The following is a 22976-nucleotide window of genomic DNA, read 5'->3' as shown; positions in this document are numbered from 1 at the left end:
ATGAAGTGACAGCTACAGTTTTTGCCCAAAGATCCACAGAAACGTCTGCTGGAGGCCCTCTTGTTTTCATGGTGGAGATCTGATAATTACCTGTGTAAAAGTTCCACGAGAGTCTGCTGTGTTTACTTGTATGTCGCCCGTGACCAGAGAAGCACTTGGCACATAGAAAGTGCTAAATAAAGAGAAGAGAAACTAAAAACAACTTACAAATTCTAAAAATACCACAGGCCTAGGCTACAAACTCAGAAGTTCTAATAAATTCAATTTTATGTGATTTCTATCAAAAGAAGGAAAAATATACAGTGCATTTATAATTGTACTTGTTGTTTTATCAAATATATTCTTGATAGGAGAGAACTTCTGGCTTGACCAAGTGTTAATGAGAATGGATTCCTTCACTTATAATTTTACATATCTGATGCTTGGAAGAATTTCCACAGACTAGCTTCTGGCTCTGTACGTTTCAAACCATGTGTTTTCTCTGCTCTCTATTCCCAAGTCCTGGGTACCAACTGGATGCATATGATCTATAACACTGCATCTTCATGTCAAGATGTCAGGTAAGCTGGGCCAATGTCCTATAGGAGTATTTCTGGAGCTATTCCTATACCAGAAGGGCTAGAAACATCTAAACCGTACATGGAAATCATTGCAAAGTGTGTAAATATACCCCACAAAAGCTAAAGCAAATGTATACTCAATTCAACTGCCCCAAGACAAATGCCTATGGCCACTCGACATTGCTGGGCATAAGGGAAGTATGATGGAGGGGGAGTCAGAGTGGGAAGAGATATGATTAACATAGTTACTCTGGCAAATTCTACAATTTAGCTGCATTGACTTCATGGTAAATACACTTTTGATTTATTCAGAGGTAAACATGTCACCCCAACATAGCTTGGGGAGAAGGCAGTGCTAGTTGCTAGTGGGCATACCAGTCTTTCCTTGGATTAGAGTACGGAAGGTAGGAGAGGGGACTTCTCCTTCTGCTGAGGTTGCTAGGCTGAAACAATACGGTGAGGTAGCAGTGTGAGGGCAAACAAGGCCACAGAGAGGGAACCGGCTGAAAGGGTGGAGAGGCAGAGAGAAATTACACCATATGAGCTCTCAAATTGGGCCATGTCTGAATCCAGCTACAACTCTGTACTCTCCTGTTCCGTGAGTCAACACATTTCCCTTTCTACCTCAAGCCAGTTTGAATTTAGGTTTCTGTCAGTGAAGCCAAGAGTCCTGACTAATATACCAAATGATGGCTGTCAGCATTATTTTGCTCGTAGAAGTCTGAGATAGTCTCATATTGCTGAGAAAAAAAATTAATTTCCAGTCACATGGATAGTTTCTCCACTGGAGGTCTGGAACATTATTTTAGGCAGAGTTTAAGTGCCCTCCAGTAATAATGACAGTGATACTTTACATGTACACAGCATTCTGAAGTTTCAAAGTGATTTTTTACACATTATCTTCTTTCATCCTCACAGAAGACATGCATTTTCATTAAAGCCTTTCAAATGAAGAAACTAAAGGCTCAGAGGGGTTAAATCACTTGCCTAAGGTCGTCCAGCTGGAACACAAGGCCAGGTCCTGCACACCTCCCTGAGCACACCTGCAGACGCAGAGCTCCCCACGCTCACTGGAAATTATACTTCTGGTCAGAAGATGGACCATCCAACACCGCTGGGCCAGATCCAATCCTGGCACATGACTACTACTTCCTTTGTCTTTAGCACCTAACCTTCCAGATGATTGATCCCAGCAACTTTAACTTCTCTGACTACTTTCTCTTAATCCTTTGCCTAAAACTTCAGACTTCTAAACTCTTTCCCATGTCCTAACTGCTGAGAACCACAAAATCTCTGGCCTTTGCCTTACCAACTTGATATCAAGCCTTTATTAAAATTTTCACCACCGAGATCTTCAAACATGATTTCTACCTTTACCTTTGGATACTTTTCTAGCTACTCTATAACATGGGTTCTTGATTCTTTGATTCCCCTAACTCCAATCCTAATTATGATTGTTCTGATCTTGCACCGTCATTCTTTCTGAAGCATTTGTCTCTGTATTGTTTATTTCCAGAGGAGGAGGAGGAGAAGGAGAGAAAGAGAGAGAATGAGACACACAGACATCTGGCCTGTGTTCCGTCTTATGAGTGTGGTTGGAAAACCAGAGTCTACCAGAGCTTACAGGCTCTGTTTCAAGGACCTTGATATGAGATTTTTCTTTAGGAAAGGAGTGCCAAAAAATGGCACAAAGTTTCAGAGATGTCATTTTACTGGCAGAGAAAGAGAGTGTCGATTCTAGAGAACAATTCACTTCTGACCATTTCAACCATAAATGACAGTTCAGATAGAGTAGTCTTCCTCTTTGCAGTAAGATAGAACCAGGAGAAGCATAGCATGGACTGGCAAGAGGTGCCCAAAGAGGCTGCTCTGTGGAGCATGTCACTGCCACCTGGTCAAGGATCCTCCCAAGATTAGTTCCTGCCTGAGAGAAGAGTGTGGCTTCTGCAAGCATTGGCCAAGAAAGGTCTTCATGAATAAAGCGTTCAGCATTGCCATGTGTCTAAAAGGCATGATTTATCCAGGGCATCTTCAGGAATGGAAAGAAAGCTGAGAACAATAATCCAGCAGGCATTTAAGTACAATTTCAGAAGGGACTTGGGAACTATGGTTCAGGGACCATGATAGTAAACATCAGAAAGTTCTCCAAAGCTTTGTAACTTCTCCATGGATAATTTTTAACATCATTTGTTTCCTACAATCTCCTATATAAAGACAAGGGTTGTATAATGAAAAGAGCTGTACATTTGCATGAGGGACAAAAGGAACTGGGAACCCCAATGCCAGGAATCTCAGATGACAGAGTGGGAACTGGTAGCTTCCCCTTGAAAGGAAGAGTAAGTAGATGGTCTGCTCTTGAGACTTGGTGCTAGGACTTAGTAATAGAAACACCCAAGATGTTCTCTGGTGGAGGTGTCAATGTTTGTTGTCTCCCCCAAACCTATACCTAATCCCCTTTTTCCATACTGGGAGAGCCAGATTTTGAAGATGATAGATCTTGATTGGACTAACCTAATTATGGTGGTGCCATTTCCCTTGTCACTGATTAACTTAGTGGTAGGCTTGTCCTGGCCAATGAAATGTGTGTGGAATTCTACCGGAGAGCATGCATTTGGCAAACTTTTTTCTGTTTGGGGTTGTTTTTAAGCTCTTAAAAAGAGACACACGAAAGAAAAACCGATCTTATTTTATGGGATGTTGCATCTTCATATACTGGGTTATAAGAGAAGTATTAATAAATTTTAAATAATTTAAATCATATACAGTGTGTTCTCTGATCACAGTGCAATTAAATTAGAAATCAACAATTGTGAGATATCTGGAAAACCCACAAGTATTGAGAAGTTTAATAATATACTTCAAAATAACCTATGAGTAATAAATAAATTATAAGGGAAAGTTGGAAATATTTCAAGCTCAAAGATAATGAAAATACAACATATCAAAATTTTGGATGCAGCTAAATTAGTGCTTAGAATAATTTTTAAATCCACAGCTTTAAATGCCTGTATTAGAAAAAAGATAAAGCATGAAATAAATGACCTAAGTTTCCACTTCAAGAAGCTAGGAAAAGGAGGGTTAAGTAAGCCTAATATAAGCCTAACAGGGTAAAGTAAGGAAGGACATAATTAAGATAAGACCAGAAATCAATGAATAAAAAACAGAGAAAATTAACAAATCCAAAGGTAGTACTCTGGAAAAAAAAAATCAACAAAAAAGAGAGAAAGAGAACAGAGACATATTATGAATGTAAGAAATGAAAAGAGGCTATAGCACTAAAATGTCTACAGTCATTAAATGGATAATAATAGAATTTATGAAATTTTATACCAACAAATTTAATGAAATTAGATGAAATGAGCAAATTCTTTGAAAAATAAAACATACCAAAAATGACAGAAAATCTAAATAGCCATTTAATCATTAACGCAATTGAAATTGTTACCAAAACCCTCCCTCAAAGAAAAGTCCAGGCCAAGATTTTTTTCACTGCTAAATTCTATCAAAGATTTAAAGATGAAATAATGTCAATTTGTGACAAATTCTTTCAGAAAATAGAATTGGTAAAAATACTTCCAAACTCATTTTATGAGGGCATATAATGCTGATATTAAAAACTTTGAAAATACATCAAAGAAAGAAGAAAGGAGGGAAGGAAGGGAGAGGAAGAAGAAGAAAAAGAAGGTGGCAAAGAAGAAGAAGAAAGGGTGGGAGAGAGGCAAGGAGGGAGGGGGGAAGGGAAAAAGAGAAAAGAAAATTACAGTTCAAATCCCTCATGAATATAGGAACAAAGATAGTGTACAAAATATTAGCCAATAGAACTGAGCAATATATAAAAGGGATGACAAGGTTGGGTCTATTAGATATCAAATTTGATCTAACAATCAAAAGTTAATCAATTCGGCATATTAATAGAAGAATAAAAGAGAAAATCTATAAAATCTTCTAAATAAATGAAGGGAAAACATTTGATAAAATTCACCATCCATTCATGATTTTTTTAAAAACCTAGCAAATTAAGAATAGAAGTCTCTCAATATGATTAAAAAAAAAAAACTTTAAGAAAAACCAACAGCTAGTATCATACTTAATGGTGAAATAGTGTACCTTTCCCTCTTAAGATTGGGAATAAAGCAAAGATGTGTATTCACACCATTTCTGTTGCATACTGTACTGGCCATCCTAGTCAGTGCAATAAGATAATCAAAAGAGATAAAAACCATAAAATTGGGATGGAATGAATGGAACTATATCTATTCACAGATAACATGATTGCTTATGTAGAAAATCCTAAAGTACCTACAAAACCACTATAGAATTAATGTTAGTTTAGTCTTATCAAGGATACAAAGTCAATATACAAAAAAATTCAATTGTACTTTTAATACATAGCATCAATTTGAAAATTAAAAAACAATTCCATTTGTGATAGTATTTTAAAACACACAAGATATTTGAGAATAAATTTAACAAAACATAGGCAAGACCTCTACCCTAAAAATTAATATGAGAAATTAAAGACCCAAATAAATGGAGAAATGCCATTTACATGAATTGAAGACATAATATTTTTAAGATGTCATTAATCCCCAAATTGATTTATGGGTTCAGTAAATCCTGAGTCATAATCCCATCAGGAGTTTTGGTAGAAAATAATAAACTGATCCTAAAATTTATATGGAAATACAAAAAACTTAGAAGACCCAAAGCAAATTAGAATAAGAAGAATAAAGTTGGAAGACATATTTCTTGACTTTGAGACACTATAAAGCTACAATAATCAAAACAGCCTAGTACTTGTATAAGGAAAGACAAATTGAGCACCACAAAAGAAATGGAACAGAAAAGCTAGAAATAGATCCATATTTATACAGTCAACTAAATTTGAACAAAGCTATCAAAACAATTCCATGGGGAAAGGAAATCTTTTCAACAAATGATTCTTGGATAACTGGATATACAAATGGAAAGAAAGAAACCTCAACCCCCTCCCTCACACCTCCGTCACACCATTCACAAAAGTTAATTCAAATGGGTCATAGATCTAAATGTCAAAGCTAAAACTGTGAAGCTTCTAGAAGGACACAGAAAGCAAAATCATTAAATTTTTAAAAAAATTTCGCTCTATCAAAAGATACTATTAAGAACATAAATAGACAAACCTTAGACTGAGAGAAAATGTTAGCAGAAAATATACATGAAAGAGGACTGGCATCCAGAATATGAAAATAACTCATACAACTCAGTAACAAACTGACAAACCCAACCAAGTTGGGTAAAATATTTGGAAAAACACTTCACAAAAGAAAGATATAAAAATGGCTTATAAAAAAATAAAATGAAATAGTGCTGTATTATGGAAATGCAGATGAAAACCACAATGGGACCCAATATCCATGGCTAAAACAAGAAGGATAGACAGCAACAAACATTGCTAAAGAGGTGATGGAATCATAACACATATACTGTTTGTATAAGTTACACTGTTGGTGGAAATGCAAAATTTTACAACCACTTAGCGGGAAGTTCTGGCAGTCTCTTAAAAAATTAAAGATAATTTTTTTTTTAATAATCATGGAATTCCCTGGTGGTCCAGTGGTTAGCACTCTCACTGCTGAGGGCCTGGGTTCAATCCCTGGTCGGGGAACTAAGATCCCGAGGAAAGCCTCGTGGTGCAGCCAAAATAAATAAATAAATAAATTTAATAGAGTAATACACGTTAAAAAAATATTTTTATAATCAGCAATTCTACTCCTGACTATGTACCTGTGGTAAGCAGTATAATACCCCCCAAAACGTCCAGGTCCTAATCCCTGGAACCTGTGTTACATACAAAAGAGAATTAAGGTCGCAGATGGAATTAAGGTTGCTAATCAGCTGACCTTAAAAGAGGGAGATTATCCTGGCTTACCTGAGTGTGCCCAACGTAAATATAGGATCCTTTAGAGTGGAAGAGGGAGGCAAATGAAGAGAGGAAGAGGGAAGTATGATTTCAGAAGAATGGTCATAGAAATACAACAGTGCTGGCTTTTTTTAAAAAATAAATTTATTTTATTTATTTATTTACTTCTGGCTATGTTGGGTCTTTGTTGCTGTGCACAGGCTTTCTCTAGTTGCGGCGAGCAGGGGCTACTCTTCATTGCGGTGCGTGGGCTTCTCATTGCGGTGGCTTTTCTTGTTGTGGAGCATGGGCTCTAGGCACATGGGCTTCGGTAGTTGTGGCTCACGGGCTCAGTAGTTGTGGCCCGCAGGCTCAGTAGTTGTGGTGCACGGGCTTAGTTGCTCCGCGGCACGTGGGATCTTCCCGGACCAGGGCTCGAACCCGTGTCCCCTGCACTGGCAGGCGGATTCTAACCACTGCATCACCAGGGAAGCCCCAACATTGCTGGCTTTGAAGGTGGAAAAAGGAGCTGTGAACCAAGGAAGGTGTGTGGCCTCTAGAAGCTGGAAGAGGTAAGGAAACAGATTCTCCCCTAAAGACTCCAGAAGGGAACACAGCTCTGCCAACACCTTCATTTCAGCCCAGTGAGACCTGTGTTGGATCTCTGACCCGCCGAACTGTAAGATAATACATTGTACTGTTTAGCCCTCTGAGTTTGTGGTAATTCGTTAAAGCAGCAATAGAAAGCTAATACAGTACCCAAGAGAAATGAAAGCATGCGTCTCAAGAATGTTCTTAGCAGTTTTATAATAGCCAGAAATTGGAAATAGCTTGGATCTCTACCAACAGGATAATAGATAAACAAACTGTGGCATATCACGTAATAAAATATTACTCAACAGTAAGAAAGAACAGACTATACACACAAAGTAGATGAATTTCAAACACATGCTGGGTGAAAGAAGCTGGACACATACCGTGTGATTCTTTTTATATGAAGTTCTAGAACAAGCGAAACGAATCTATGGTTGAAAAAAAAAAACCCTCTGGTTTGCCTTTGGGATAGAGTGAGTGTGAGGATTGATTGGGAAGGGACTGAGAGAATTTGGGGGGATAGAGGTAATGTTGTATAGTAGTCCTCCTTACCAAAGGGGAATGCATTCCAAGAACCCCAGGGGATGCCTGAAACCATGGACAGGACCAAACCCTATATATCAGGGGTCCCCAACTTCCGGGCCACAGACCGGTCCCGGTCCCTGGCCTGTTAGGAACCGGGGCACACAGCAGGAGGTGAGCAGCGGCTGAGCGAGTGAAGCTTCACCTGTATTTACAGCCCCCCTTCTGTCGCATTACCACCTGAGCTCCGCCTCCTGTCAGCATTATGGTGAGCTGTATAATTATTTCATTATGTATTAATGTAATAATAATAGAAATAAAGTGCACAATAAATGTAATGTGCTTGAATCATCCCGAAACTGTCCCTCCCCACTGTCCGTGGAAAAATGGCTTCCACGAAACCGGTCCCTGGTGCCAAAAATGTTGGGGACCGCTGCTCTACATACTATGTTTTTTTTGATACATACATACCTATGATAAAGTTTAATTTATAAATTAGGCACAGTAAGAGATTAACAAGAAAAATTAATAATAAAAATAGAACAATTATAACAATATACTGTAATAAAAGTTATGTGAATGTGGTCTCTCAAAATATCTTATTGTACAAATTTAATGCCTTTTCCATCTTAACTGAGCACTTATCACACACTGTGGTCGTAACTTTTGCAGTTTGAGGTGCAACAGTAAAACTAGCATGAATTTCTTTTTCCTTCTTCATAATTTCACAGATAGAAGATTCATTCTTATCGTAGATTTTAGTAATCTCAGCATACAATTTTTTTTCTTATCGTTGAGAACCTTCACCTTTTCACTTATAGGAAGCACATCACGACATCTCTTTGGCATATCCAAATTGCCAGCATCGCTACTCTTGTGCTATGGGACCATTACTAAGTAAAGGAAGGGTTACTTGAACATAAGCACTGCATTACCTGACAGTCCCTCTGGTAGCTGAGCCAGCTACTAAGTGACTAATGGGTGGGATGTGCTGGACAAAGGGATGATTCACATCCAGGGCAGGATGAAGCAGGAGGAAGCAGGACAGCACAAGATCTCATCATGCTACTCAGAACAGACCAGCTCTAAAACTTATGAATTGTTTACTTCTGGAATTTTCCAGTTAATATGTTCAGATCGTGGTTGATCTAGGTCACAGAAAAGGAAACTGCAGAAAAGGAAGGGCAACTGTATATCTTAATAAGGATTTCAGTTGCACAGGTATATGCACTTGTGAAATCTCATGGAATAAGCTATGCACTTTATCGTGGGTTGAACTGTGTCCCCCAAAAGATATGTTGATGTCCTGACTGTCAGTACATGTGACTATGACTTTACTTGGAAAAAAAGGGGTTTGCAGATGTAATCAAGTTCAGAAGAGGTCATACTGGATTAGAGTAGCCTTACATCCAATGATTGGTGTTTTTACAAGAAGACCATGTATAGACACAGGCATACAGAAAAACACAGGGAGAATGCCATGTGATGACAGAGACAGAGATTAATGTAACTACAAGCCAAGGAATGCTACAAGAAGCTGGGAGGGAGGCTTGAAAGAGATTCTTCCTCAGAGCCTCCCAAAGAAGGCAGCCTCACCAACACCCTGATGTCAGACTTGTAGCCTCCGAAACTAAGAGAGAATAAATTTCTGTTGTTTAAAGCCACATAGTTTACAGTATTTGTTATAACACCCCTAGGAAACTAATACAAACTTAAGTTTGTGCACCTCACTATATGTAAACTTTATCTTAAACAGATAAGTATAAAAATACTGGATTCTAACTTATAATATGTATGTGAAGCATTTAAGTGTCTGAAACTAAATTTGAATTGTTGAAACTAAATGTTGGGTATGAGTATTCAATGTACAATTAAACAGCATTGTACAGTATACAATTCTTTAATCTTTTCAGTATATTTGAAAATTTTTTGTTTGTTTGTTTTGTTTTTGCGGTACGCGGGCCTCTCACTGTTGTGGCCTCTCCCGTTGCGGAGCACAGGCTCCAGACACGCAGGCTCAGCGGCCATGGCTCACGGGCCCAGCCGCTCCGCGGCATGTGCGATCTTCCCAGACCGGGGCATGAACCCGCGTCCCCTGCATCGGCAGGGGGACTCTCAACCACTGCACCACCAGGGAAGCCCTTGTATGCTTATTTGCCATTTGTGTGTCTTCTCTGGCGAAGTGTCTATTCACAAGTTTTCAATTAGATTGTTTGCTTTCTTATTGTTGAGTCTAAGAGTCCTTTATATATTTTGTATGCAAGTCTTTTATCAAATACGTGTTTTGCAAATATTTTCTCCCAGTCTGTGGCTTGTCTTTTCATTCTCTTAACTGTGTCTTTTGAAGAACAGAAGTTTTTATTTTTAAGAAAGTCTAATTCATAATTTTTTCTTTCATTTCTATTGGTGTTATATCTACAAACTCATTACTAAACCCAAGACTGTATAAATTTTCTCCTACTTTTTCAAGAACTCTTGTACTTTTGTACTTTACATTCAGGTCTGTGATCAACTTTGAGCTAATGCTTGTGAAAAGTGTAGGTCTGTGTTTAAGTTCATTGTTTTGCAAATGGATGTTCAATTGTTCTAACACCATTTGTCCATTGAATTGCCTTTGTTCCTTTGTCAATTATCAGTTGACTGTTTTTGTGTGGGTTTACTTCTGTGCTCTCTATTCTGTTCCACTGATCTATGTGTCTATTATTTTCCTAAAACCATGCAAAAAAATGAAATACTTAGAAATATATTTTAAAAATTATGTCCACAACCTACACATCGAAAACTACCAAATATTCTGGAGATGATCTAAATAAATGGAGAGATATATCATCTTTATAGATCAGAGAACACATTGTTAGTATGTCAGTTTTTTCCCAAATTGATCTGTAGATTCAATGTATTCCTAATCAAAATCCCAATGTACTTTTTTTGTAGCAAATGACATGCTTATTCTAAAATTTAAAGATCTTCCTTGACTTATAGTGGGGTTTTGTCCTGATAAACCCATCATAAGTTGAAAATACCGTAAGTCAAAAATGCATTTAGTACTCCTAATCTACTGGACTCATAGCTTAGCCTAGCCTACCTTAAACGTGCTCAGAACATTTACATTAACTTACAGTTGAATGAAATCATGTAACACAACGCCTATTTCATGATAAAGTGTTGAATATCTCATGTAATTTATTGAATGCTGTACTGAAAGTGAGAAATAGAACGGTTGTGTGAGTACAGAGTAGTTATAAGTATATCGGTTGTTTACCTTGTGATCATGTGGCTCACTGGGAGCTGCAGCTCACTGCCAATTGCCCAGCATCACAAGAGAGTATCATACTGCATATTCCTAGCTTGGGAAAAGATCAAAATTCAAAGTATGGTTTTCACTGAGTATTGATTTTGCACCATTGTAAAGTTGAAAAAACCACCATCTGTATATGGAAATTTTAAGGACCTAGAATATCCAAAACAATCTTGAAAAGATTGTTGGAATACTTACATTTCATGGTTTCAAAACTATATATATATATATATATATATATATATATATATATATATACACAAACACATACACACACATTTATATGAATTACTTTGCTGTACACCTGAAACACTGTAAATCAACTATAGTTCAATAAAAAAAATTTTTTTAACTTAAGACAAAGATTCAGTAATCAAGACAGTGTTGAATGGGCATAAGGATAGATTGAGAATTCAGAAGTAAACCTTTACATTTATGATCAATTAATTTTCAATAAGGATGCCAAGACCAGAAATGAATAATCTTTTCAACAAATGGTGTTGAGACAACTAGATATCCACATGCAAAACAATGAAGTTAGACCCCTACCTCACACAAATATAAAAAAAATAACCCAAAATGGATTATAGACCTAAAAGTAAGAGCTAAAACAATAAAACTCTTAGAGGAAAACATAGGAGTAAATCTTCCTGCCCTTAGGTTAGGCAATAGTTTCTTATATATGACTCCAAAAGTACAAGCAACAACATTAAAAATAGATAAATTGGACTGCATCAAAATTAAAAAATGTTGTGCTTTAAAGGACACCAGTAAGAGAGTGAGAAGTCAACCTAGGCAAAGATTCAAAATAGTCACAACACCAAATGCTAGCAAGGAGGTGGAGCCACAGAAACTCTCATTCATGGCTGCTGGGAATTTTAAATGGTACAGCCACTTTGCAAGACAGTTTCTCACAAAACTATACATACTCTTACCATACGATCCAGTAACTGTGCTCCTTGGTATTTACCCAAAGGAACTGAAAACTTATGTCCACACAAAAGCCTGCTCACAGATGTTTACAGCACAGTCACCAAAACTTGGAAGTAACCAAGATGTCCTTCAACAGGGGAATGGATAAATAACTGTGATACATCCAGATAACAAAATATATGTCGGGCTTCCCTGGTGGCGCAGTGGTTGAGAGTCCGCCTGCCGATGCGGAGGACGCGGGTTCGTGCCCCGGTCCGGGAGGATCCCGCGTGCCACGGAGCGGCTGGGCCCGTGAGCCGTGGCCGCTGGGCCTGCGCGTCCGGAGCCTGTGCTCTGCAACGGGAGAGGCCACAGCAGTGAGAGGCCCGCGTACCGAAAAACAAAACAAAACAAAACAAACAAAAAAACACAAAATATATGTCAATACTAAAAAGAAATGAGCTATCAAGCCATGAAAAGACATAGCGGAAATTTAAATGTATATTATTAAGAAGCCAATCAGAAAAGGCTACATACTGTATGATTCCAACTGTATGACATTCTGGGAAAGGCAAACTATAAAGACAGTAAAAAGATCAATGGTAACTGGGGGGAAGAGGCAAGGGAGGGATGAGTAGCTGGAGTGCAGAGTATTTAGGGCAGTGAAACTATTCTATATGATACTACAGTGGTGGATACATGTATATATTTGTCAAAAATCATAGAATGGGGACTTCCCTGGCAGTCCAGTGGTTAAGACTCCGTGTTTCCAATGCAGGGGGTGTGGGTTCGAGCCCTGGTTGGGGAACTAGGATCCTGCATGCTGTGTGGCGTGGTCAAAAAAAACCAAAAAAAACAAACAAAAAAAAAATGCAGAACGTACAAAACCAAGAGTGAATGCTAATGTAAACTATCTACCTTGAGTGACAATTATGGGTTAGTGTAGGATCATCAACTGTAACAAATGTCCCGCTATGGAACAGGGGGCTGTTGATAGCGAGGAAGGCTGTGCATGTACGGGGACAGGGTGTATATGAGAACTCTCTGCACTTCTGCTCAATTTTGCTGTGAATTTTAAATTGCTCTAAAAAATAGTCTTTTTTTGTCAACCCGTAGAATGGAAGAAAATATTTGCAAATTATATACCTGATAAGAGATTCGTTCCCAGAACATTTAAAGAACACTTGCAACGCAATAATAAAGACAAACAAATTACAAACGGACAAAAGATTTTAATAGACATTTTTCCAAAGAAGAGCTACAAGTGACCAATAAGTATTTGAAATTACGCCCATCATCCTTGGTCATTAGATAAATGCAAATCAACACTGCACTAGGACACCAGTTCACCCCACACTAGGATGGCTGTACTAAACAAAAGACAGCATTTGTGAGAATGTGGAGAAATTGGAACCCTCGTACACAGCTCTGGGAATAGTAAAATGGTGCAGCTGTTTTGGAGAGCAGTTTGGCAGTTCTTCAAATGTTAAACAGAGAATTACCACATGACCTAGAAATTCCATACCTGGGTATATACCCAATATAATTTAAAACAGGTGTTTGAACAAAAACTTGTCCACTAAAGTTCAGCAACACTATGCACAATAGCAAAAGGTGGAAACAACCCAAATGGCCATCAGCTGATGAATGGAAAAACAAAATGTGGTATATCAATACAATGGAAAATTATTCAACAATAAAAAGAAATGAAAGATTAATACACACTACATGAACACTGAAAACATTTACTAAGTGAAAAAAGCCAGACACGAAAGCCACATATTGTATGAGTCCGTTCATATGAAATATCAAGAATAAGCAAGTCCATAGAAATGAAAGATTGCGGTTGTTAGGAGCTGGCTGGAGGCGACAATGAGGAGTGACTGATAATATGTATGGAGTTTCTTTGTATGGAGATGAAAATGTTCTGAAATTAGTGTTGAAGGCTGCACGACTCTGTGCATATACTAAATACCACTGAATTGTATGCTTTAAAGGATGAATCTTTTGATATACGAATTATGTCTCAATAAAGCTGTTGTGAAAAAATAACTGACTGGGTTGGCAAAGAAAACTCAATAGCTAGAGTGTGATAATAGTTTATTAAACTATCCCAGAGGTTCCAGAGGATTATAAGCATACTTACCATTTCTAATATGTATAGTCAAGTTAAAATAAATCAGGTAAATACTTGATTTGTGTTTTAAAAGAAATTGAAAGTCTACAGCCCAGTGCTGTTAACTACACCACAGAGATTATTGTTTGTTGTTTGGCAAAGCTCACTACATTTTCCTTATAGAAGTGGTTCTGTAGACAGATCCTACAGAGCTAAGTGTGCAGAAGAATTAAATTCTGGTTTATCTCCTACAATCCTATGGAAAACTTAAATGGCCAAATTTCAGAATAGCTCATTCAAAAACTCTCTAAAGGGCTTCCCTGGTGGCGCAGTGGTTGGGAGTCCGCCTGCCGATGCAGGGGATGCGGGTTCGTGCCCCGGTCCAGGAGGATCCCACGTGCCGCAGAGCGGCTGGGCCCGTGAGCCATGGCCGCTGAGCCTGTGCGTCCGGAGCCTGTGCTCCACAACGGGAGAGGCCACAACAGTGAGAGGCCCACGTACCGCAAAAAAAAAAAAAAAAAAAAAAAAAAAAAAACTCTCTAAAAAGTATAAAGCCATAAGACTTAGCCAAATTAAGTGAAAAATTTCTCCCCACTGGATCTTTTATTCAAGAACATAATTTAATGATCAGCCATGTCCATGAGCTGGTCACCTTATCAATTGCCTCTGAAAAATCCTAGGTGGAATATCTATCCACAGTTTGTATCTACTCACCCCACTGTCTCACTTCTCGTTGCTAGGATACCACTTCTTTGTGATGTCAACCTATTGGAATATTAAAAATTTATTTCTAATCAAGCTTTTATTCTACATGGCTTTAGGAAAAGAAGAAAGCAAGGTCCATGCACACATAAGACAGCTTCCAGAATGAATTTAAATCATTGATAATAATTCTAAACTAATTTCTTATTTAAAAATTGAAAAACCTGACTTTATCATTAAAATTGCAAGTCTTAGCCTGTGTATTAGTTTGTCTGTAAGTGGAAGGGGAGGTCATATCACAGAATCCTTTCCTTCCTTCAAAATGGCTAATTTTTATCTCTCAAAGATGAAACCTCCAGGGTACAGAAAAAGTCCTCCTTCAGAGAAGATTCATTTTCTTCTTACTTCTTAGGGCTTCCAGGTTCAAAACTAGAAACTGGAACAATCTATTTTCCTGTCACTTTCCAAAAGTGACAGATTAGAAGGTTAAAAAAAATTGGTATTATTCAGTTTATTTTTATTCCAATTAATTCATGTCACTGATGTATACTGAACACCCTCTATGCACAAGTCATTGTACTAACCAATGTGGAGAGTGTAGAAATGAATTGGCAACAGTCACTGTCTTCAAGTGGATCATAAACTAGTGAAGAAATGAACATATGCGCAATATCCAATGTCAGTCTCCAAGGGGCAGGGGACGGAGTCACTCCAGGCCCAGTGGGTCGAGTCCCAGCACCTTCTCTGGGGTCTGCAGAAACACAGGTCTGGAGCCTGCATCGGTTGGGCGTTGAGCCAAAGGGGCAGGTAAGTATGCAGCATCGTCAGCGTACTAGAGTAGCACCAGAGCAACAGCTCGAAGCTGGTCACCACACGAGGGAAACCAATGTGTGAAGACAAATTCATAGGGCAGGGCTCAGCTGGGCGCTCCTAGGTGGTGCCTGGGGCCTCTGCCCTGGACACTGAGGGGGCTGGTAAAGGAGGACATGACCCAACTTCACTAAGCAGGAGTAACAAGGAATGGGCATACAAAGAACAAGGAAGAGGAAGACAAAATATGAAGGTTGGAGAATGCTGCCATATTAAAGCAATGGCTAGTAGTGGTGGGCCAGGAGTGTGAAATGTATTCAGCTGTGGGCTGAGGAAGCAGTGCAGTGGGAGATAGAGCTGGGATCTTGGGCCAGATTAAGAAGGGCCTTGAAATGCCATGCTACGGAATTTGGACTTTATTCTATATGTGCAGTGAGGATTCATCCAGCACTGTTGAGTGATGCAATGTTGTAAAATATTGCCCTTCAATAACAAGCTAACTTAGCAACTTAGCTCAGGAACAGTTAAAAATTACTAGCTTTTAAACATTTCAAAATAAGTTATTCTCTGTGTGCCCCCTCAGACCCATTCTTCACCTTCTCCCTCCTGCGCTGTGCCCCAGAAGGCTTTCACCAGGCTTCCTTGTCCTCTGGCTTCTGGTAGGGTGTGTCCCGTGGGAGGCACCAGCAGGCCCGCAGTTCAGAAGGAAAGAGAGGTACGGATGTGTTTGGTAAGTGTTTCTCTCCCAAGGCCTCAGCTCTTGTGAAGTGTCTCCTTTCTACAGCTACAGCTCTCTCCAGGTTCTGGTTACTGCCTCCTTCTCCTGCCCCTTCAGGTCTAAGGGTGGTAATGAATCCCCACTGTTGCTAGTCACTGGATGCCTCACCATTCCTTAATGTTTTCTTGAACCTGATATATTGGTGGGGGTGAGGGGGCAGTTCTCTAAGACCACCCTCCGGTTAGATGATTCACTGAGAGGACACACATGACTCAACATATATTAATACTCATGGCTAAGATTTCTTACAGCCAAAGAATACAAAGCAAAATCAACAAAGGTAAAAGGTACATGGGGTGAGGTCTGGAAGAAACCAGACAGAAGGTCCAAGAGGACTGTCCCAGTGGAGTCACACAAGACCTGCTTAATTCCTCCCACGGTGAGTTGTGACAGCCTGTGTGAAATCTTACCTACCAGGAAAGCTCATTAGAGGCTCAGTGCCCAAGATTTTTACTGGAGGCTGGTCACATAGGCCCCCTCTGCACGTACCAGAATGCCAGACTCCTAGAGGGGAATCAGGCGTTCGACATAAACCATACAGTTCGCACGAAGAGTTTAGGCACGATGAGCCTTTCTTATCAGGGAAGAGTGACAACCCTCCCCAAATCCAAGTTCCCAGATGCCAACCAAGGGCCACCTTTGCGAGCAGGCCTGTCTAAGGATAGCAGTCCACTCTGTTAATTCTTTTCTATACACCTGCCCACACGTCTGTACATTATTTCTTCACTCAAGACTTTTCAGTCAAACCCTTTCAAGTGCACTGTTTCCTCCAGAGACCCTAACAATTATAAGATAATATTTGTATCTATCTATCTATGTGTCTGTTCACACACATATATACACTGATGGGCAGTCACTTCTGCAGAACTCACTACCTTTCTCTTCAGTTTTACTTCAGAGTTTCCCAGGTCTGACGTGGAGGCATTGAAGGCACCCCGGGGCCACTGAGCACATCCTCCACTGGGAGTTCTCCCCCATCTTCGTGGCCACGTGATTGAGTTTCTCTCTCCATTTGTCCTCTAAGTACCGTCAGGGGATGGATTCTGTTCTGACTTCCAGGCTGTTCGTCTGAGGCTCTGGAACACTTCCCACCACTTCATATCTCTTCTTTTGGGGCCGGCCCTGCACAAACCAGACAGCAGACGAGGAACCCCACTGCTCGCACCACCTGACTTTCAACTTGGCCCCTTTTAGAACCTCGTGCCCTGCCACCCTTGACCCTGTCACTGCCTAAATGGACCTTGAATTTTCGAAGCCCCAGTAGATGCGCGGTTAATTGAACTTCGGGGCATTTGGACGCCTCATCGCCCCAGCCCTGATACCCACCCCCCAAATGGGGTAGTCCCCTTATGACTCATCCAGTAGTCTCTGGCTTTTTTTATGCCCTTCCCTCAGGTCCAAGCCCACCCCAACTTCCTTTCTTGCTATTGTGAATATTTCGGCTATCTGTTGTTACATTTAAAATCCACCTTAAATTTAGTGGCTGAAATCATCCACCATCTTATGATACCTCATGCTTTTGTAGGTCAGGAATTTGGGCAGCGTTTGGTTGGACAAGGCTTCTGCTCCGCACGGTGTCAACTGGGGCCATTTTGGTGGTATTCAGCTAGCAGCTGGGCTGGGTTGGAGGGTGCAAGACAACTGGAGGCTGACTCAGTGGGTCTCCTCTCCACTTGCATGCAGCCTCAGGGCCTCTCTATATGGTTCCCCCAGCAGGTTAGTCATATTTCCTACACGACAGCCAAGGGAGCCAAGAAACCCCAATAGGAGCTGCCAGTCCTTCTAAAGGTTACGTCTAGAACCGGCACAGCACCACTTCTGCCATGTTCTACTGCCCAAAGCAATCCCAGGCAGCCTGGATTCAAGGAGAAAGGGAAGAGACCCTACCTCTCACTGGGAGGAGTGTCAGAGAACGTACGGAGAAATACGTGGAGGTTCCGACATGTCTCACAACCAACTATATTCAGATTATGACCACAGATCTCTTAAATAAAGCATCCTAAACCACATCTTCTTATTCTCAATCTGAGAATCATCAGTTAGAAATGGAACGCTGAGAATCACAGCAGAAAAACCAATGCTGGCACACAGTTAGTGTATCCACAAGCCTTGCTCTTTAGTTTCCCTCCTGTCCCTATGTCACTGTGCACAGTGATGTCTCAGGCAAAAGAATCATTTTCCCTTCCAGGCATTAAAGTCTGAGTCCCTCACACTAGGAGGCTTACAAATCACCAACATGAGATTGGATTTTGCAACAGAACTGGTGTTAAAGATCCTTTGGCAGTGACTCCTTCTCGCCTTGTCTATTTTTTTCAGAGGAGCATATGTCGGGGGGTTGGGGTGTCCTTCTGTGCTTATGTTTGTTTCCCTCCTGGTTGAGGCCGGGCCACTACACCCCAAGCATGGGATGACTGGGATCCTCCTGAAGCCATTCTAGGAGCCCATGTTCAGGACTTGTGCCCAGGGTCGCAAGAGGGTGAAACCACCATATAGAAATCCTCCTGGAAAAGCCCCATGGACAGTGTCCCGGAGACCCTCCTACCGAATCCCACTTTCTAGAGAAGATTGTCGGTGAGATTCCAGTTCCCACATGACTTGTCTGTCCAGAAGACATACATGCGATCTGTGTAAAACTGCCCAACTAAAGCACCGAGGAATACCAACAGGAGGGATAGATTACACTGAGGGGTGGGGATTTTAAAGGACTTGGGACATATTACTGAATAATGTGTGTTACTTCTACACACGTTTTTAAAGTAGAAAAAGAGTAAGCATCATTTGCAGTGTTCACACACGCAAAGCCCTTTTGCAGCTGTAATCTCAGGGGAACGTCACTTGGTCCTCTGTGAAGTGTGGCCCCTTGTGCAGGTGCTGAAGTTCAGATCACTTAAATCAATTGCTTAAGGTCACCCAGGTCTTTTGTGGTCAAATTATACGTAATGACTTTAAAGGAGAAAAAAAAGATAATTTTCTTGTTTTTAACTCGAAAAAAACCAAGAACAATAAATTAAACCCGAGTTTCAGCGTCCTGTAAATAGGATTTTCCTACTATTCCACACACTGTTCGTAGTATTTATTTCTTCCATCCGCATTGCAAAGCACCTTCTCATGCTATAACACTTCACTTACTGGAGGGCTGTCTGCCAGCCTTAGATACACACCACACTTACAGAAGAGCGCAGTAGCCCCAGAGAGGTCCCTGATGACCATTTTCTGTACCTCTCCTTGAGCCAAAGAACAGCTCAAACTCTGCATGAGAGATCTGTCCCTAACAAATGATAGTGACTATCTGGACCAATCTGATTAGTTTTCTTAAGAATTTGAATGTGAGGCGTGGGAAGGAGTGGTGAAGCAGAAAGACGTGCAGAGAGAAGATGGTAGCAAAGGCCAAGAAACAGCAGAGGTCATGAGTTGATAGAAGACGTGAATAAGTAAAAGCTATAGAGGAACCAGAAGATATTAGAAGGCAGAAGCCGTTCAAGAAGGAAAAGGAGGAAGAGGTAGGGTGTGGGGGGGGGAGGAAGAAGAGAAGAGGATGAGGGGAACAAGAAGAACCAGAACAAACGGGAGCCTTGAGTAAGCAGAAGCTAAAGGACACGCACGCTGGAGAGGAAGGTGGTTGGTTGGAGGATAAATAACAGAGTCAGACAGCTGAGTCCCTCCAACTGCTGAGCACCTCAGTTGGGACTGACAACCCCAGGTGCTGAGGGGATGTCCAGGTGACCCAGCCTCTAGAACTGCATTGGACCGCGATGACCTCCTTGTTCACAAACTCTGTTCCCTCCTCTCCCTCTGAGGCCTGATTGAGCAACTATTCCTGGGTTCCCATGGGGCCTGGCCATAGGGCTGGTGGTCTGATCAACTTATGCCCAAGAGTATCCTCACAATACATCTCCTATGATTTGAAGTGAATTGAGTGAGTGCCTATTTCTTGCTACCCCAAAGACTAACACAACAGTTGTAATGAAAACCCACAAGTATATTCCTTACAAACCAAATACAGGATGACGAAAATATCGATGCTCTTAAAAGTTTGGTTTAGCACTATAGGGCCCCGTGCCATTGTGAAAATACAGATTTAAGGCAATACACATTTAAGAAGTGACAACCTTTACACCTTCTACTTAGGTATCCTAGTGATCCTACTGGCAAGATATCACCAGATCAAGCCTCTAGTTTCAACCTAGAGCCCAAGAGAGTGTTCTATATATAGGAAGTGTTTAATAAATGCTAACCATTGCAGTTGATAGATATATTGACGATATCGTCTACCAGAAGTTATAAATCAGGGTGGTATTACCCTCTCAGGGGGCATCTGAAACCAAGTTGGGGCACTTTTACTTGTCAATGGCTGAGGTCTTCTGTTGGCGTTTAATGGGAAAGGGTCAGGAAGGCTAAAATTCCTACAATGCTCAGGAGAGTCCCATACAATGAAGAATTATCCTGATAAAAATGTAAATGCTGCCGCCTTTAAGAAACACTAGACCTTCATACACATGTATGTCGTAACCAAACTAAAAACTGTAACCTGTAGCCTGACCCACGGTCAGACAACAGAATAGCATATTTTAAATCATGATCGTTCCATTAAAGTAATATATTTGCTAATTTAGCTACAGACCAGTCCCAGTGCTTGTATTTAGCCTCTCTCGGGAAAGACAACAAACTCCCCTCCAGGAACACCCACATCCCAGGACAAGAGACGAGAGGATATATTTGTCCAGGCAAGAAAACAGGACCTATTTTGTTTGGCAGTAGGTTAGCTTCATTTATTACTTGTAAATATTGAGTGTCCTGGTATGTGGGCCTCTGTTTGCATTGCGGTCCAGGTCCTACATAAGTTAGGGGTAGGCCTGCTCATACCCTGGTTGGCTAGTCTGGGTATGACTAAAAAAATAGAGCCCATCATAAGACTCAGAAAAAGAACCACTGCCCTTAATTTGTATGATTCGTCTACAATTTAAATTCTGTTCCCTCGAGGGAAACTGTGGAGAGGATCTCTTTTCCAGATCACATAAGCAGATGCCCTCACGTTCAGACTGGGGGACCTGTCATTTTTTGAAGGTTTGTACGTTTTGCAGGGGCTCCTTGGGAACCAGCTATGCCTCTGCCTTTTAAGTCTCTGCCTCGCATCCCAATTTGAGAAAACTAGAATCTTTGTTCACAAGTGAACTACATGTTTCCTTATTTTTGATGAAACAGCTGCATGACAAACTGGTTCGTTTTATCACCCGTACATTAAAGTACACGGGTTGAAAGTCTAATCACTGACTTGTATTTTAATGGCATTAAGAAAAATGTCTCAAATGAATAAAAGCTTGTTAACATTTCTATCAGAGGATAGGATGGGAAATATTTTTTTCCCTTTCCTTAAGAGCTTTTCTGGTGACCAGAAATGTCAATTTCAATTCTGTTTCAATCTCAGAGCAATTTTTTTCCTTACATTTGTTTGGTTAAAGCCTCCATTTCTATTTTCTTCCTCTGATCACCTTGAAGGTAAATAAATAAAATAAGACAATGTGATTAAATTTTCTTTCTCTGCTTAGAGCCTTAATTCACAGAATATTTTTCCTACTTCTTTTTTTTTTTTTTTTTGGCGGTACGCAGGCTTCTCACTGTTGTGGCCTCTCCCATTGCGGAGCACAGGCTCCGGACGCGCAGGCTCAGCGGCCATGGCTCACGGGCCCAGCCGCTCCGCGGCATGTGGGATCTTCCCGGACCGGGGCACGAACCCGCGTCCCCTGCATCGGCAGGCGGACTCTCAACCACTGCGCCACCAGGGAAGCCCTCCTACTTCTTTAAAAAGCACCTAAAATAGGCTCTTTCTCAAAAATCTAACTGTAGCTTTTACTCAGTAACCACCTTTTTTTAAAAAAACAAACAAACGTGTTGTTATGGCAATTGCCCGCTCGATTTCAAACTGGCTTTGCAGAGCAAATGTGACTATTTCCTAAGGAACAAGAAGGCTGCCTTCAAGTTGAAAAGAAAGGTGCCATGTCTATGGTCTGTAGCTCAAAGCCACAGCACTAGATTAGAAGTCAGGAAACAGCTCGGATACAAGTTTGATGTGGGACCCTCTGGACTCCAGCCTCCTGCTCAGAGCAAGAGCCTTGTCTGAGGTCACTTCCAGCCCTGAAGGTCTATAATTCCACAGATTAATGTCTTAAACCTGGAGGAAAATCTATAGAAAGTTCCAGAGGTTCAGCCCAGTGTATCTATCAGGGAAGCAGCTATTTTTCTTCCCCATTACTCTCCAAGAGAGAGGTAAAGGCAGAATGAGATAAATAGAGAACAGGAGTATTTTACCACAAAGTGTCTTGGAAGTAGAGATTTCTTAATAATACCAAGTACTTATATATGCCCTATGTTCCAGAAACTGTTCTAAGAGTTTTATACGGATTAACTCATTTAATCCTCACCACAACCCTATTAGGTGGGCAACAGTATTGCATCACCAGTTTACTGATAAGGAAATTGATGTAATTGATGCTAAGTGACTTACCTAAGATCATTCAATCGTCAATGGTGGCATTGGCATTTGGACCCAACCCGGCATGTGGTTCCAGAGCCCAGATAGTGCTGACCACAGTAATCACTTTCCACCTATAAATAAGTAGACTGGTGTAGCGGGAAATGTCTGATATTTGGAGTCTAATTGTGTTGAAATCCTGGGTCCACCATGTCCTAGTTCTGTTACCGTAGGGACTGATTTAACCTCTCACAACCTCAGCAATCTATCAGCAAGTTATACCTTCAAAGGCTGGTGGTAAGGTTTTAACTAGATAACGCAGGAAAAAGTATTT

The sequence above is a fragment of the Delphinus delphis genome, chromosome 4 (assembly GCF_949987515.2).
Source record: "Delphinus delphis chromosome 4, mDelDel1.2, whole genome shotgun sequence".
NCBI classification, from domain to species: domain Eukaryota; kingdom Metazoa; phylum Chordata; class Mammalia; order Artiodactyla; family Delphinidae; genus Delphinus; species Delphinus delphis.
Note: the sequence above shows the minus strand (reverse complement) of the source record.